The 19,887-nt window shown below is 32.4% G+C and overlaps 1 pseudogene; it reads left to right on the top strand.

The window, feature by feature from the left end:
• The window catches only part of LOC143388041 (cadherin-12-like), a 78,981-nt pseudogene extending 61,450 nt beyond the window's left edge, over positions 1-17,531 (top strand).
• Positions 17,532-19,887: the final 2,356 nt, after the last annotated feature.

A 19,887-nucleotide genomic window follows, 5' to 3' on the forward strand; every position in this document is an offset into this window, starting at 1 on the left:
TCACATTTTGTAACCAGAAGCACAAAAGGTAATATTTGATTTCACCATAGGCATCTATGAATAATTTAAATCCTTTTTATGGATTGCTCAGTCTAGTTGCAGATCACACCACAAAACAGAGCTATTATTAAACATAGTTTAACTTGACTTGCAATTTAGAAGTGAACTGGTTTAAAGAGGAAAGCCAAAGAAAGCCTTTATTATTCACTCATTTACATGTGTCATACTCAGTTTGTACAATTATAATTCAGTTTTTGGTATAAAAGGCTACAATTCCAATTTTGAAGTGATTGTAGTTATAATTTAGTACACAATCACAAAATGGAATTTTCACTGATATAGCTATTCCAAAGCTCTTGTCATTTTTAAATAAGGAAGCAAAGTAGCTCCCATGTTTATTAATATAACCAAAACCTGGTATTTGTTAGAACTTTACAATTTTCAAAACATTTTGTATTAGACTTCTCACTTGGTTCTAAGAAATGTTGCATTATTTGACTATATTTATTGAGTATCTACAGAGCTGAATACTGCAAAACTCTCTCTTGGCTCTGAAAGGGGTTTCCCCATAGCATGGTGGCTGGAGTGCATTATGAGGTGACTTGTGGAAGAGAGGTGATAATTGCCTGGGCAATCTCAGGCAGCATGCCTTCTTGCTCTTCAGTTCCTTCATAGACATCTCAGATCTCAGGATTTGATAAAAACACTGAGGAGACTCAGAATTCTGCTTTGGCTTCTGCAGAAATCTTAGGGAAGATTCTGCCCATTTTCTCACCTATTCATAGATATAAAATTTTAAAATTTTGTAGATCACTAGGACACTATGGCAAATTTAAATCTGGTACAGAGTCTCAAGGTACTATGTAAAAGAGAGCTCTCCATAAATGTATTGCCTTCGGTTTGCTCTCTATGAAACCACTTGGCACTGAGAAGACCTGGGAGAGAATAGTACAGTTACATGAATTTTACATTCTCTTTAGGTAATAGTCTTATTTATCTAGGATTATCAATGTTATATATAAAGAATAGTCACTAGTTACCTGTTTCTAAAAAAGATTTCTGATTTAATTTCCAATTGATAACAGGCAGACTAGAGTTATGGGAACATGAAGGGAATAATTTTATTAAATGTACTAATTGTGTTAATTCCCACATGCTTTCTTTTTTAATAACCAATTTACCTGCAGTCCTGCCTGGCTTAAGTTGACAGAATATGTTAACAGTCCTCAGCACACTATCTATTATATGAAGGAAAAATGCAGGCCCAAATGCCAATTAGAATGCAAATTATTCTCTCTGAAAAGGGGGGCTTTTTACACGTATCAGATCCTGTAACTCAGGATGAAAAGTATGATCCACCCAAATCATAGAATCTATAAGAACAGCTTCCTGTGAGTACAGGCAGCTTGGTCCAAAGTGACCTACAGTTGTGATGACAGTGAGGACTTGAAAGTCCAATGTCATCCTGCTATCAGTCAAGACAAGAGGTGGACCTGGGTAGGATTCTCTGGAAACTTCCCTGGGATCCCCAATAAAATTAAAGACAGGAAAGGAAATATTCTCATTCTCTGAGAGGACCAACCGAGCTTTTGCCTTGAGAATGTTCTCCTTTCCTATCACCACCTAGCTGGACTGGCGATGAGCAGGGATCAAAGGACCTGACTGTATCAATAACTAAGAAAATGGTTAATTAACCACACAGTACAGAAACATAAGACACGATGGCTCAGCTCGGTGAACCCAAGGGTCAGCTCCAGCCCTGGAAAGACAAAAGAGTGAGCACACGGAGAAACTTTCTGTTTATTGGGGAAAAGATATTCAAGAATATTCTACTCAAATAAGGCAAGGATTGGGTTTTAGGGGTTTGCTCATTCCCTTTAAGTAACGCCCAGGTAGGGCTTGAAGTGGGCTCTGTTGCTGAGCTAGGGGGTAAAGGCCTTTGTTTATAAAATATACTGGTCTGTACTTTTGCTTTCTTGTGAAGTTTCTGTTTGGCTTTGTTATCAAGTGATAAATGTTTCCTCTATTTTGAAGAATTTACACTATTTGGTTTTTAAACGTTTGATAGAATTTCTAGTAAAGACATCTGGAAAAAGGCTTTTAATCGTGAAGAGATTTTTCATTATACCTAAATTTTCATACCTGTTTTAGGAACACAAATGTTTCCTATTTCTTCTGTCAGTTTTGATCATTTGAATCTTTATAAGAATTTGACCATAATTTTTTTTACTATTTTTTGCAATAAAATAACTTATCATATTTCTTTACAATATTTTGTTTTGTTTATGATTAAAATATATTTCTTATTTTATTCTGATTTTGGTAATTTTTTTTCTTTTTCCTTATTTTAAAGTTGTACTTTAAATATGAATAAACAATTCTAATTCTCATTCACTGAGTGAGCATGAGAACGGACTGCAATATCGTTTAGGATTTGGACAAACATCTGACAAAATATTTTGAAGGCATGAGAGACAAATACAGAATACTTTCTTTTATTTCTCTTCTTTCTTTCTTTTTTCTTTTTTTCTTTTTCTTTTTTTTTTTTTTTGGTACCAGGGATTAAACTCAGGGGCACTCAACCACTGAGCCACATCCCCAGCCCTATTTTGTATTTTATTTAGAGAGAGGGTCTCATTGAGTTGCTTAGTGCCTTGCTATTGCTGAGGCTTGTTTGACCCTCCTGTCTCAGCCTTCAAAGCAGCCATATGTGCACCCTGCACCTGACCAGAATTATATCTTGGTTATCATAAATGGACCACAAATTATTAATTAGCAGATAATTAAAATATAAACAAAGTAGACTAATGATAATGGAAATTTAAACGGTCTATTAGGAACATCACAATTATGTGTGACATCAGTTGTTTAATGTTTACTAAGCCAACAATTGAATTTGTTTTTTAAGTATTAAATAATAACTAAACCCTGTATAATTTTGTTGTCAAATATTTGGTCATTATACTCTTGCTGAATCAAAGTTAAATAAAATTTCATTATTGCTCTGTGAAATATAGATTAGATGGGTCAGAAAGAAAATATGTCATTACTTTGTCAACATACTTTAGTAAATTGTATACCTAAATGAAAGAATGCTGCATTACTTTTATAAATTATATACTATGGCAAAAAGTTCAAGGCTTATTAGACTTCAGTAGTTCTCAAACAGAGATGTTCTTCCTACCTAGCTTGGCACTATGGAATTCAGTATATTGTTTTTAAGCCCTTAATTTTGAAAAATTAAAAATGTATTTAATAGAGAAAAAATAACAGAATTAAATCCATAAACCCATTACTCATTTTCAGCAATATGAACATGCTGTTTTTATTGTTTTTCCTCTATCCTTGATTGAACATTTATTTTATGGCTTTTGTAATGCTGGCTTCTGACATTTAATTTCAGGAAATCTAGATGTCTTGCAGTGCACAGAATTGTTTCACACAACAAAGATTTGTCTTAGTTAAAACGCTTAAAGCATCCCCTGGAGAAACACTATTAATAATAAGTTATTACAGTATTGATGTTTTTTTGTGAAAATTTACTCATAGAAAACATCAACTAAAATGACATTTTAGGGCAATAATTCAATAATTCAAAGAATACCCAGAATTTTTGATGAATGAATGTAGGCCTGAATTCATTTTGATAATCTTTTTACATATTATAAAAGTAGATTGTTAAGATAAATACAATTGAGGGATAAGACTTGTCTCCTCTTGAAGAAATTCCCTCTCATTCTAACCTAATGAAATAAAACTCCTACCCTAGAAAAAAGTGGAAAAGAAATTCTCCTCTTCATGTGGGCTCTGGACTTGAACCCACTTTACCATGTAAAATAGGAAGTAGACTGTTTCCCATTGTCCAGATTTTGAACAGGTTGTCATTCTTCTTAACAGCAAAATCTAAGACATAATATAAATTATTTATCTATTTTAAGTGGCTGTATAATTATCAGTGTGCTTTTTAAAAATAATAATAAATAATAGAATTGAGAAGCACTAAGGAGCCAGAACATCTGATTCCAAGTCAGCATTTTTACCTTCAATTGTGGTTTTTGGAAAAGTCACAACTCGCCATTTTTTTTAAGAGTTCCATATGCATAATAGGGTTGATGATAGTGTCTATATAATAGTTACCATGAACCATAAATGAGTTAATCTGTATAATGTGTTTTAGAATGTTGTTGATTCATTGTTTACTTTTTAAAGTATTAAGCATTTGTTTTATTTTTATTGTTGATATACAGTTTTTTTTAGAAATTTAAACCAAGTTTAGCAAATTTACTGACTTTTATCCCTATTCTGCACTACATAAATGTAAGTACTAATAAAATAACTGTCTCTAGCTAATCTCCACAGAATATAACTGGTCATAAGAATAATAAGAATTTCACCAAAACATTGAAAGTTATGTAAAACATCATCTTATTTAATACAACAAATCTATGAGGTAGGACTTATTGATATCCTGTGTTTTATATGGGGAAACTCAGTGAAATAACTGAATAAGAAAGGTTCAATAACTTTTGAAAACTAAGCCAAAGTTTTTCTTATCAAATAATTTAGTATGCTTTCACCAATATCAATGTCTACATCATATGTATTTTCACAATCATTCTTCAAGATTAACAACATAGTTTTCATAATTACACCAAGTATCCTCATTTCATATATTCTCTGTCCATACTGGTATACATGAGTAGATTTCACAGTGACATATGGCAACGTGTAGATATTTTTTGTGTTAACGTTCAACATTTTAAAATTTCTTTCTACTGAATTTTATAGACTTATGACAATCAGTCATTCAAAATATTTGTGTACTCATTTCTTTAAAGCTTTCCAGATAGAGGTGTATAAGAATATTTTGAATTTTCAATAACACTATAGAAGAATTTAACTTCTTCTACAGAAGAATCAAGACAGAATGTATGGTAGAATATATACGTCTTTCAATTTTCATACTCCTGGACTTACATTTTTAACTCCCCTTTCTTCTAGCTGTGTGATCTGGGTAGGCCTTTAAAAATTTGAGACAACTGATTCATCTGTAAAATCTTAAAGGTAAATTTTGTATGTTGTAAGCTAAAACTTACAAAATATTAAAGTATTATGTTATAATTTATTAAACTAATTATTTAAAACATAATACTTTTATGTTTTGTAAGTAATACTTTTATGTTTTGTAAGAAATTATTTAGAGCATACTTCAGCAAATGACAGGTAGCAAAGGGTAAGTTATTAGGTTGATCCCAAACCCTGTGATGGGATTTTAACTGATACCTTTTCAGTTGAGATTTATTTTGATACTGTAGAAAGAACCTATTTACTAACAAAAGTTTGCTTATTCTTTTCTTTCATATAATCAACAAGTAATTTCAGGATATCCTAGCTTTCTATGATATTCCTTGATTTTACTCCCTTAAAGCTATTTTTTCTAATTATAACTTATGTAAATCAATTTCTCTTTCTTCTTCATACTCATCATTCTTTTATTCAGGAAGAAACTTCTGAGACGATTAATTTCAAAAGGGTAATTTAAGATGTAAAACATGGCAGAGAGTAAAATTTTTACTACATTTGTAAAACTTAGAAAACTATATTTTTTTAATCTAATAAAAAATATTGCTAATGGCAAAGATTAGTCTTGTGAACTAATCCTGGTAAGATAGGTAAGTCATTCCACCAGAAATGCCCTGAACTTATAAAATGCCAGCTAAGTGGTTGGTCTTACCTAATGGTGAGTTTCAGGGATGAACCCTGGTAATATGCCTTGTTTGTGTTCTGACACCTAAGCATCAGTGTTGCACTGATGTTCTTTATTGAATAAAGAATAACTAAAACAATTTTAATCATAATTTATGTTTTTATGTTTCAACAGGTAATCCATTATTTACCAGCAAAGTCAACATACTAATTAATGTCTTAGATGTCAATGAATTTCCTCCAGAAATATCTGTGCCATAGGAGACAGCCGTCTGTGAAAATGCAAAACCAGGACAGGTATCTTACAAATAGTGTGAATCGAGAGTATCTTACAAATAGTGTGAATCGAGAGTACACCAATTACACTTGTAATTTCATTGACTTGTGAGGCTGAGAAATGAAGATAACAAGTTTGAGGTCAGCCTCAGAAATTTAGTGAAACCCTATTTCAAAAAGAGAAAAGTGAAATGTAACTCATTGGTAAAGAAACCCCGGGTTCAATCCCAGAACCCACTGCCCCATGCCAAAAAAAATGTTTAAAGACACATCATATGTGTATATTTTCAACTCTAAGTCCAGACATATATACATGTGCATATGCTCATATTTCAGAACAAGTCCTCATAAAATACATCATAAGAGATATTAAACTTGAGTGGATTATGGTGAATATGGATGTGAAAATAATCCCATGGGAAATAAAGTTTTGATTTCCTAGCAAGTTCTTTGGATTATGCATTCTGCCATTTTTGTACTCTCTTACTGTGGCTTTTCTAAAGAACTTAACTGTGAGCAAACACTCTATGCTGATATATTGATGTGAACTTCAATCACTTTTAAATAACATAACCACTTACTTAGGTAAATTGAATGAGTTTTAATTCTTGAAATAAATTTTACATTTGAAACAATATTTTTAAAGGGCACGCTTTAAAATTTACTGTCTTTCAATTTGTGCATGTAATACTACTTAGTAGATTATTTGTCCAAAAGCTGTGCACCAGTAATATGTACTATCAATATAACTATTATATGAAGTTTAAATAAAATTTAGAGCCCATGTTCACTCTAGTAACATTTCAAGTGCTCAGTAATTGTATGTGTCAAGCAGACACCATTTTCTTGAGTAAAGTTACATTTTCATAAGCATGGATACTTCTAGATTGACTGTGTTGTCCCAATCATTCATAGATGATGTGAGGAAACCACTAAATGAATTACATTACTACATATTTTCATCATGTTACCTCAAATAAGAAATCTGCATCATTAATTTATAATAGTCACAGAATGGATTAAACCTTATCACCTTGAAAGCAACCACAATATGGATGTCTGTTTCGCTTGTTCTGCTCCAATGTTTTTAATAGTAGATGCTACATAAGTATTTGAGGATAAATTAATTTTTTTGATAATTGGAAAATTAAAAGAAGTTTACAAAACTTCTACAAATTAACTATTTTTTCACTTTTGAGGAGCTCCACTGTGCCAAAGTATATAAAAAAGCCATTTTTTGTCTTCTGGATACTTAGGAATATCAATAATATCAGACTAATCAAAATCTTATAATGCTCCAAATGAAATTAGCCTCTGGGAACAGAGCTCTATTTAGCTCTATTTGTCTAATAAAGTAAAAGATTTGAAATACTGATACAAGTGCATGTTACTAGAGATCAACCAGATTTTCTTATTTGTGGACAAAGTAGTGAAAAATCTGTTGTGTTCTTGCGAACTCTATATCAAAAAATATCTTTTGGGTTTTTGTGTCCTACTCCTCAATACTTATGTTCAAAGCACAGTGCTGAAATGTCCCTTGAGTTTGCAGGGTGTGTGATATATTGCCTTTTCTGCTTTGGGTACCCGACTATAGTGCCCCTGGCCTACAAACCATGCATAGCAAATAGCTCTCTCTTCTGGATTATTCTTGAATATATATAAAATACATATATGGGTATATATATATATATATATATATATATATATATATATATATATGTGTGTGTGTGTGTGTGTGTGTGTGTGTGTGTGTACTTTTCTAAAAAGGAGAGAAATAGTAGGGAATAAGTTGGTCTTATGTAAACCTGTGAAAATTTATGTGAGAGTTATTTTCTTCAGGGCAGTGCTATCCAAATAACGTTTCCAGATAAATGAATGTCTTTAATAGTTTCTATATGCTGTCCTAAGATGATTTTCTTTCTTCAAAAATATGTTCTTGATATTTTGTTGTTAAATATTTTTTAATTTAATAGTGGCACCAGCTAACAACATTAAGAAAACAAAATAAAAATTGACAATCAAATATTGGTCCCTAAGTAATGTACAGAACTTTTAGGGGTGAAATTCTATGATTGGAGTACATTGGTCTGAGCCAAAAAAGTTAATTTTTCAGGATATGTATCAAGATTCTTTCTAAATTATCATATTCCATTGTCTAATGATGAATTATAAAAGTCTCATTTATGACAATTATACAAGGAAAATAAATTCTGTGCAAAGAGTTTGCACTATGGTAAGAAATTAAAATTTCAAATCCAGAATCCAAAATCCCTAATTTTGTTACTAATGCTGCACTGATACATAAATGCCAATAACAACTGTGATTCATCTATCCATTATTTAGGTATCTCTCTGTGTGCCCAAACATATGGGAAGGTAAATTGTATTCCGGAGACTGGATTTAACCAGGAATAAAAACCAGAAATAAAACAAAAATCAAAAGCATCAGTTTAATAGCATCAGCCATATGATGAATATTTTTCACAATTATGGCAGGTTACCATAATTGAATATAACGTCTTCATCTGCCAGATTGAAATTTAGTTCAAAAGCATGATCCTCTGATCAGCACACATCCTTTGTCTTTTCCCACACATGCTTCCTGAAATTAGTCTTTCTGGAACACAGCTATTGGATATGTTGATTCAAAAGTGCCTGGAAGCCATTCTGATTTTGTTTTGTTTTGTTTTGTTTTTGGTGGAATGGAATCCATATTCTTGTGCATGCTAAGTAAGCACTCTACCACTGAGCTGACTGTCTAATCACTTAAAGCCATTGTAACTTGCTTATCTATGTAGTGAATTATGAATGTAATAGTTTGGCTCTGAGAAATTACTTTTTGATTATTTTCAAATTTAAGAGCATCTCACTGAAATATCAGGAATTTAACTAGACTATGTGCTACTTTTGGTGACAAAGAACATTTTTTGAAATAGGGATTGTAATGCTTATTATGGAAATCTATAAAAACATATTTTTGTTCCTAACCAATGAAGGAAAATTAACGTAACAACAGAAACAATATACACATTCTTTCTTTGTTTCCCATTGTGTTATACATGAAAATAAAACTCATTCTAACAAACAACAGTTCTAAAATTTTGCTATTTCTAGCACTTTTAGATAATCAAATATTTTGTTTCCAGTAAGCAGCTTCATGTTTAGGCTGGAAAGAATTTAATTCATCTAATTTAAAATGCAAACAAGTACATTTTAATTTCATTTTGCTTATTAGTGAGAATTTTCAATGCTGTTAAGCTTTTCAGTTTCACATATATTGATTTAGAATTAACCTGTGTCCTATAATTGAGCCTGCTATTAAAACCTGTAAACATTTAGAAAATTGTTTAAAAAATTATGTGTGAGTAATTGGCCTGTTAAAATGAATTCAAAAAGTATAATTTCTGTAGCATACTTTATTAAATGGATTTATAAACCTGTTATGTAAAGTTCCTTTCAAAACTGATTGACTTCAAGTTTAATCTTAACTTTGTTTCAGATAATTCAGATAGTCAGTGCTGCAGATCGAGATCTTTCACCTGCTGGGCAGCAGTTCTCCTTTAGATTATCCCCTGAGGCTGCCATCAAACCAAATTTTACAGTCCGTGACTTCAGAAGTAATTATAAACACTTAAAGATTTACCTTTTTCAAGTAGCTTTTTCAAAGGGCACACATAGAGGAATCAATACTTTTCCTAAAAGCATTCAATTTTGTAAAATAAAGAAATCCACATATGAGAAATCCAACATTGCCTAAATAGTAATAAGTTAAATATTTAATCTATATGGATCTATCTAGAAGGCCAATGTATTTCCACCATACAAAGGAATGTCTCTTAATGAGCCATGCATGTAAAAAGCTACCAGACAAATTGAAAGTTGTCCCTATCAAATATATCCTTTGGCTCCCATGCATATTTCTTGTACATACAAATAGGTAACTCTATAGTATCTGTTTTATTTTAATAACACTCAGTATAGCACTGGTTACTAATGTAGATATTGTAATCAGAATGATTCCCAGGCCATACCAAAATGGTTGACGCTCAGAAAATTGTACTAAACGATGAGAACTTCACCCTACTTGTATTAAATTCATGTATACAAAGTATAAAACATAGTGGTTATAATATATTACTGCCACTATAATTTTAGTTATCCCCTCATATACCATGTTTACACTTACTTTCTACAAATATTCTGGCCAAGATTGCTACTACTTCTGCTATTACTATTGCATGTGACACTATTATATCCACTACAAAAAACATAAAGAATACTGGATTTCAGATGCTTCTCAAAGTATGATAGGATTATGTCTCCATAAACTCATCGTAAAGTTGAAAATATACTAAATTGACATTGCATATCATATACCTACCCTACTAAACATCAGGGATTAGCATATCCTATCTTAAATGTGTTTAGAACAGTTTGTTAATCTGCAGTTGGTCAAAATCATCTAACAGATTGTCTATATTAGAATAAAGTTTGGAATATATTATGCAATTTTTAAATATCATACTAAAAATGAAAAGGGTAACAATTTCATACTATGGGTATGCTTTCATACAACATATGGACTAAAAATATTTAACCATGAAGTTGGGAACTGTCTATATTAAGGTTTATGTGTTCTCTATTAAGTAATTGCAAATTATAGTTTTGCTTTTTGCCTTTTTGTTTGTTTTTGTTTTTTGCTTTGACATTTTTATCTCTTAATTTTTTTTTTTGATTTTATAAATAAAGTGACCACTGGAGTTTACATTTCAGGGGCACTCGACCACTAAGCCACATCCCCAACCTTATTTAATATTTTATTTAGATACAGGTTCTTACTGTGTTGTTTTGAGCCTTGCCTTTGCTGCGGCTGGCTTTGAACTTGTAATCCCCCTGTCTCAGCCTCCTGAGCCACTGGGATTACAGGCATGTGCCACACTGCTCCTGGCTTCAAAATTTCTATATGCTAAAAAATAAGAATTAAAATGCCAATTTTTATAATATTTGGTAGTGAGAAGCTAAAGTTTTAATAAATTCTGTTTCTAGAACTAAGTACTTAAATTATAATGGGATGATAATGATGGTGATTATTGGTAGACGCCCAAGGATGTTTTGAGAAAACTGGGTTTGCTTTAAATAATTAGAGAAAGAAATTGGAGTACCCATGTATTGTCACCAAAGAAAGTTGAGTGAGAATGACTGAAGAACAGCTGTACATGAAACAGCACCCTAAAGTTGAAGGATTTTATGAATAAAACAACCACATGTTTTATCATGAAAATGGTAACACTTCTGAGAACAGAAGTAGACAATATTTATAGTTTTCAGTTAGAGCAACCCATCTAAAATAGAGCTGTCCAAAACAAATCAGGTCATTATGTTCACACTATTTATAAATAAGCTAAAGGTATAGTAATTCAAATAGAGTAATTTTATAAGTCATTGAAAAGTTTATGCAACAGTATAACATGTTCAGATTTTCATTTTGGGAAGATCAGTCTTATGTAATATGGAAAAGACATGAGAGGGAGAAAAGATTAGTCCTGGCACCTTTGCATTATCGTGTGAGACTGGCTGTGAAGATGAAGACAAGAGGATGGAGAAAGAATTCATAGAGCCCAATGCAGGATGCCCTTGGTTTAATTCATGAATATAATGCAGACAAATAAGATTTCCAGATCATAAGATTGACGCTCATATCACTTACTCACTCTGAGTATCTGCTATGCCCCCCTAATCCATCTTTGTTGGAAGACCAAGATAATCATGATAATATGGACCAGACCCTCTGGTCTCAGGAGCAGTGTTGGCTTATAGACTGCACATATACCTGCTACAGAATTTAATGTCAATTATTGCTCTTCTTTACTGCAAGCTATATTTGTTCACTTTTTAGGGTACAGAAAATGTTTTAAGTGGGGAAATGAGGTTTACTGTATCTTTTTTTTTCTCACTATTGACAATGTACAATTTTCATGCATTCTATTTTCAAAAAATAATAAACTGAAAATAAATATTTTAAATATCCCAAAAGATTCTAGACACTGTGGTGCATTTCTGTAATTCCAATTGTTCAAGAGGATGAGACAGAAAGATCACAAGTTTGAGGTTCTGCAAACTAACGAGACCCGTGTCAAAATAAAAACATAAAAGGCTGGGGAAGTAGCTGGGAGGTAGAACATTCCTGAGTTCAATCCTCAGTACTGCTACACAAATAAACCTATTAATTATTTTCACTCAGGTTACAACACTTAATCTTTGTTCCTTTTCCTCAGATTCATGTAGAAAAACATCAAGTGCTGAAGATTTTAGAATTGCTTCGACTAGTCTCCACTTTTCTATCCTTATTGTCCCCACAATCATTTGACACGTAAATTTGATTGGGAGTATCCTAGTAGACACCTGGCATTTTAAAGTTTTGTTTCTTAATTTTAAAGTGTTATGTCTGTAATAATAACAAAGTAATCTTACCAAAACAAACCCTGATCTTATCACATGTATACTTTGTTCATCAAGGTACTCCATTTTTCAGTAACTTCTGTTGGCTCCATTGAGTATCTACAAACAGTACAATGTAACATAATGGAAGTGATAACATTTTTAACAGACTTATATTTTATTGAGTAATATATTTTTCTAATTTTTTAAATCTATTTTCAAGTGGGAATTATGAATGTTAATATATTGATAAATAATAAACTACATGTCAATTTATTTCTAAAAATAAAACATTTGGGGGGAGTTTATTGGAAATAATAATGAAGAGTTTTCAAATAAACTAAAATTTATGCTTTCATGAATAGAAACATATAAGAAAAGAGCAAATGAATGCAAAATAATATTTTCAATTGAAACATTAATTAAATTTATATGAAATGGAATTTTGGTGTCTTTTGTTTCTTCAAATATCACTACTATTAATTTTCTTCAAGTTAAAATGATTTTCCTTTGTAATTACATTAAAGTGGTAATAGTTCATGATTTTCACAAATTGTTATGTATTTTTACATTTATAATTTGAATGTATTTTTCCATCTCTCTTTTTTTATCTAATGTGCAAGAGTGAAAGCATTTAAATACCTACACATGCATACACACACACACACACACACACACACACACACACACACTCATACCTGCAGGTGTCTGTTGGTATAAGGATTAATTCCAGGACCCTAACACCCATAGAGTCCAAAGTTTTCAGAAATACAAATTTCTTATAAAGCATTTCATAGTATTTACACATAATCTGTGCACAGCCTTCTGAAAAATTCAAATCATCTCTATGTTACTTATTATACCTAACACAATGTAAATGATACAAAAATAAACAGTCAATTTTACTCTTTATGTATAGCAATGGAAATTTTTTTCCATTGCTTGTTTTCTCAAATTTTCAATCCATGGCTATGGAATGTGTGAATATGGGGGGTCCGTATATAAACATGTTTATTTGTTTATGTATAAATGATCCATGTAAAACACAGGAAAAATCACAAGTTTAATCTGAAAGAGTCAATAGATTTTTTAAAAAATATTCTTTTTAGCTGCAGATGGACACAATACCTTTAATTAATTAATTATTTTTTTTAATGTGGTTCTGAAATAGAACCCAATGCCTCACATGCTAGGCAAGCAAGAACTCCACCACTGAGCTACAACCATAGCCTCCGTCAATAGATTTTTAATGAATTTTAAAGAATAGATTCTTATATAAGATATTCAACAGATTAATGCTTTAATTTTTTTGTTATGCTAATATGTGTGGAAATATTCTTTTCCTCAATGACATTTTCATATAAGAAAAGAAAAAAGAGTAACCCAACGACTTCTTTTCTCATAAAACATTCTGTATTTTTTTTCAAATACGAAAGCTAATTCTTGCAGCAGACAAGATTAGTGTTTCCTCCTTCTTTAAGGATTATTTTTCTGGCAGCTTTCATGATGATATATGACATAACTAATATAAGGTTGCATTTTACCAATTCAAAAAGGTCTTCTTATACTTAGTGGATACCAACTTAAAGAATTGAAGTGAAACTCACAGTAACCATGTTATCTGAATGTCCTGTTTTGTAGACAACACAGCTGGAATTGAAACCAGAAGAAATGGATACAGCAGCAGACAGTAAGAGTTGTATTTCCTCCCTGTTGTAATAGAAGACAGCAGCTACCCTGTCCAGAGCAGTACAAACACAATGACTATTCGTGTTTGTAGGTGTGACTCTGACGGTACCATCCTGTCTTGTAATGTGGAAGCAATTTTTCTGCCTGTTGGATTGAGCACTGGCACTTTAATTGCAATCCTACTATGTATCGTTATACTTTTAGGTTAGTTTTAACATTAATAAAGTTCTCTCTCACACACTCCTATGTCTCTATCTCTGTCTGTCTCTCTCTCTCTTTCTTGAGCGGGCATGCTCTCCCTCTCAGTTTACCATGTAAATAGATTTTTGTTCAGTGAGCTGTCACTTCTTGTTATAATTTATCTATATTACAATATTTTATGAGATATATTTTTATTTAATCCCTCATAAGTCACATAATTTAAAATATAAAACTGGATTTTCAAGTTTGTGGCCTTTGCAAAATGAGATTCTCTCTAAAAATATCTATTTTTTGGCAACAATTTCTCAATTCATTTTATATTCTAGTAATTACTACAATTGAATAAAAGATCCTATAGTCTTCTAAGAAATGTACTAGGTGAACAAAAGCTCTCAAATTCTGAAAAGAGAAGAAAGAAAAGGGCAGTAAAAAAATAGAATATAAAGGAATCCCCAAATTTTATTTTCTTCAGTTAAAACTGCCTTTCAGAAGCAATTCTTCTTCCAATTTTCCCACATACCCTCACATCAAAATTTTAACTATTCCTACTCTGAAGAAAACTGACTAAAATATCTAGGCACACAACAAAGGAAAAGGACTGAAGTAAAATGTGTTCACCATCTCTGTGATAGTGACTGTCAACCAATTTCAGGGCTTTGCCTCTCCCATCAACTGTTCAACTTTTCTATTTCACTTTCTAATTTATTGCCATATTCACACTAGTACAGAAAGATTTCAATTTTGCATCACTTCTTTAAAATCAAATTACAACAGAAACACTGCTGGGCACTGTGGGATAAGTTTGTATATGCATATTTTCCATTCAGGAAAAAATATTCTGAAAAAAATGAACACTTTCTAGTAACTATAGGATAGAAAGCAAAACTGTTAAACCACTTGTAGAAGGTAGAACATGGAGTAAGAAATTCGATGATACCTTGTGAGAACATGCCTTGAGTCAAATGTTCATGCTGTCTTGAATGATAAAGTTGTAGTCCAATTTACATGTGTATTATTAATTACATCTAAATAACTTTCATAAGCATAATGAAATATTATGTCCTTATAATTTATAATAAATAATTATTAGTATCTATTTGTGCTGTTGATATAAAACTTAAAAGAGCACATTCAAAAAAATTCTAACATCTGGAATTGAACATAATCAATTAGGTTTAAGTTCAAATCAAGTGTTCCTTTCTCATTCTGCTCATTTGTCTTGTGACTACTGGAATGCCAGAGTAATTCCATAGCAATTTAGCAGCTCTGCACTTTCCCTATGACTTAGGGAATCCCAAAACCTAGGAGACTTGTTTGATTGCCTGGGGAGAAAAAACCGAGTTTCATCATGATGAAAGAACTCTATAGTTCTATGACAACAGTCTTCCAAACTCTTCCAACATAAGTAAAAAGGATTTTGCTCCCCTAATTATTTTTAATTGATTAAAATGAGAAGGCACATTGGGAGTGTATTGGTCTATTTGTATTGCTACCTTGAAACAGGGTAGCAAGTAACATGTCTGCTCATCATTACAAAGCCCTGAAATCTACCATGCACTCCTTCATTCTATGCTTCCTAATGCCTGCAAAATACCTGTGCTATTCTAGAGGCTGTGAATTCACTCGAACAGAGTAGTGAATATTGGCACTCTTCATCTTTCCATGGTGTCTGCTTAAATATCCACTATTCTTTGACTTCTGTAACCAATCACAGACTTCACTAGGTCTGCCATTTTCATTTCCTTTGTGAGTTGATGGGAAGCCCAAGAATTCAGTGTTACTTGATTTTATTTTAGGTGGACTTCAGGGAAGTCTATAATAGTCTGCTTTACTGCCATGATGACTCCTAAACCAGTTTGCATTCAGGAATTCTCTATGAGGCTTTCAGTCTCTCACATACTCCCCAAGCAATCAAACAACAGTCTCTTAGGTTTGGGGATTCTCTAAGTCATAGGGAAAGTGCAGAGCTGCTAAACTTCTCTCAAAGTCTCAGTGTACAGAAGTCCTCCCTAGGTTCCCTCCCTTCTTCCAATGCCCTGACTCTAATTTTGGAGAAAGTGAAATAACCTACTTTCATCATGATGTATTCTTCTCTACTCTCTAGTTTTATGACAAGAGTCTTCCAGACTCTTCCATTGTAAATCAAAAGGATTTTGCTCCCCTAATTATTTTTAATTGATTACCTCAAAAAATTATTAATTTTATTAAAAACACAAATTTCCAATTTCCAAATGAGAATACTACAATTTGGAAATTAACCATGATAATTACATCTTGCAGATGATGATGATATTTAAGTTTTTTTTTTTTTTTTTGGTATCAATTCCTAAAACTCTGTATGGTTAGAACATCCCCACCCCCACCCACCCCGGCATTTTTGTCAAACTGAAATCTAAAATATGGAAATATAAGGGCAAAAATGATATTTTGAATAACTGTTCTGTGGTTTCTTGTTATCATTTCCAAATAAAGTTGTTGACTTCAGACAATGAGAAAAACATAAACACATACGTGCTCCTATTGATTGTAGTGTTTTTAATCTAAGATTGGAAACAGCATGCCTTGATCAATTTTAACTTTCTTGGAATGATAAATGACTCATCTGCCTTCTTTTCCCCAATTGCAATTTGTCTCCTCTCAGCCATAGTTGTGCTGTACATCGCATTGCGCAGGCAGAGGAAGAAGGATACCTTGATGACCTCCAAGGAAGACATAAGAGACAACGTTATTCACTATGACAACGAAGGAGGTGGAGAGGAGGACCCGCAGGCCTTCGACATGGGGCGCTGAGAAACCCGACAGCAGTCGAAGAAAACAAAATCCGCAGGGATATCAAGCCAGACTCACTTTGCCTGCCCCGCCAGAGGCCCCCGGTGGAAGACAGCACGGACATCAGGGACTTCATCCATCAGAGGCTGCAGGAGCACGACCTGGACCCTGCTGCCCCGCCCTATGACTCGCTGGCCACCTTCGCCTACGAGGGCGCAGGGTCGCTAGCCAGGTCGCTCAGCTCCATTGACTCGCTGGCCACTGATGCTGACCAGGACTACGACTACCCGGCAGACTGGGGAGCGGGCTTCAAGGTCCTTGCTGACATGTTCCGTGAACAAGAGAGCTACAACCCCGACAAAGTCACTTAGGGAGAGGCAGAGGCTAGGTGCAGAGGAGGAGAGATTTTTTAACAGGAGCAACACAAGTAGACATCAATGCGCGCACACACACAGGCTTTATAATGCAGGATTCTTTTGATGATCTGGTTTCTAGCAAGTGGCTGTATTTATCACACTGTCAGTTTTGGTTTATTCTGTTGTCACAAGATAAATCCTATAATATGTACTTGCTTTGTTTTGTTTTGTTATTTCAGAAACACGCTGAGACAAGCTCAGGCCTATTAAATACAATTTACTGACATGACAACCTACAACGAAGATAGCTATGTGGCATCACGGTGGAAGAGTGTTAGATTTTTCTTAATTCCACTAAAGTGTCTATTGAAACTCTTATCATTTAAAGTGGTGTGCCCTACACTCTGCTGTGATGTGGTTGCAGGATTCAGTGATAAAGAGGAATAAACAAAGACATCTTCAAGGAGCAATAGCACCCTGCTGACTCTTCTCATTCCTTTTGAGACAAAAAGGAAACTCTGATCTCCATCTTCTTATAATTCAAAGGTGTTTCTTTTTAAAACTGTATGCCAAGACATATTTGCTTTTCCTACCCTTTCAGAAAATTGAAATAAATATAATAATATCAAATTAAATATGTAACCCATGAATTTGAAAAGCCATGTTTGATCGTAACATCAGTTCATATTAAAGAATGTTAATTAATATATTAGTTTTTTCCAAAAAAATAAAATTTTAAAAAAGAAATGGAAAAAAATTCCTCTTTATAAAGGGAGGCCTCAGGGCTAAAATTCCACATTAAAATAAATATTGGTTTTGTTTTATACTGTAGTGGTGTGTGGAAATTGGTTTTAAAAAGTCACCAAATCATTTAAACTCTCAGTTGTAGATAAAATACCAGCTTCTATTTCTATGAATATTTTCAAAGGGAACAACAACTATTAAATTAAATAGAGAAAGAGCAATTCATTACAGTTTCTTAGATTTTTATTACATTCTAGTGATTCTTTCTTGGCCAATGAAAAAAATACATATCAAATAACATAGGCTAGATGTACAATACATCTCTAAATATTTTTTATGTTATTGAACAAATAAGTCAGGGACTTCAGAATGTTGAATCCAATGACTAAATCTTAAAAAGGACACAAATGCAAAATCAGTCAGCTGATGCTCTTACTAACATGTACTTTGTGAATGCCATTCTATACTACAGCTCAGAGTTAACTCTTTGCTATCTCACAAACAACAATCCTCAGATTCATCATCCTTTACAACTTCCCTGTAAATAGATTTTTAATTTGATACAAGTTCCTAAGAAATATTCAATTTAATGAGCATATTAGTAAACTTCACTCATGTTAATTTCAACTGGATTGTATACTATTTAGAAATACACATAACAGATATTAACTAATTAAAGTTGTATATTTCTCAATATTAAACCTATAAATGTGTCTTCTGAAAGATAAACACTATGTATAATTAGAAAATTAAAGTTGTTGTAGTTCCATCTGAAATCTAAGATCAATATCTAACTATAGTTTTAAAATATCTATGAATATATTTAACATTTACAAGATCATAAAACCAAGAATTCACATATGGGAAAATCACGTGGAAATATGAATAACTGGTAAATTATACTCAGCCATATGCACACACAAATGCTTACTTTAAAATTATCTATTATTGATGCTATGGCAATGGGATCCTTCAAATCTGCATTTCCCATCTTTTTCCTCTTTCTACCAGTTGCATAGTTTCCTTTTCTCCTTCTGAGGAATGACTGACGAACTTGCTTTCCTCTACTGATCACCCAGTTTTTACTTCAGTCTCATTCCTGAGAACTACAATATTCATGTAGTATAATACTTTCTAATATAGTACACTTTGGGAAATATTTACATACTTTTTTAGGAAGCTTATAATATCATCATATTTCCCAAGAGAAAAATTAAGATAATTTCTAGATTTGCCCACACAACATGATTCACTATGTAATGAAGAAAAACCTCCTGAAGAAGGTTAATGTGCAATATCATTCCCTTTTGAAATGATTATTATTGGCAGAAATTATTGCATTTGACATTTTGTAAAGGAATATCATTGGATCTACATTCAACAGAAGCCATGTGACGTGAAGAAAATTAGGAGGGGCAGATTATGTGAAACCATGTGACTAAAATACTAAGCAAAAGTATGAAACTTGTGGATCTTATTTTAATCATATTAATAAATTTTATTTTTAGGACATCTATCTCTTTTACATTTTCAACACTATTTGTGTGGTAGGGCTACTTTAACAAAATATCAAAGATTGAAATGCTTAACAAGAGGTGCTTTTCCTTACAGTTCTGGAGGGTTGGTTTCTTCTGAGGCATTTCTCTTTGCTTTAGGATAAATTCTTTGTTCTGTATTTTTACATTGTCTTCACTCTGTGTTTATGTTT

The sequence above is a fragment of the Callospermophilus lateralis genome, unplaced genomic scaffold, assembly GCF_048772815.1.
Source record: "Callospermophilus lateralis isolate mCalLat2 unplaced genomic scaffold, mCalLat2.hap1 Scaffold_1350, whole genome shotgun sequence".
Lineage (NCBI taxonomy): Eukaryota > Metazoa > Chordata > Mammalia > Rodentia > Sciuridae > Callospermophilus > Callospermophilus lateralis.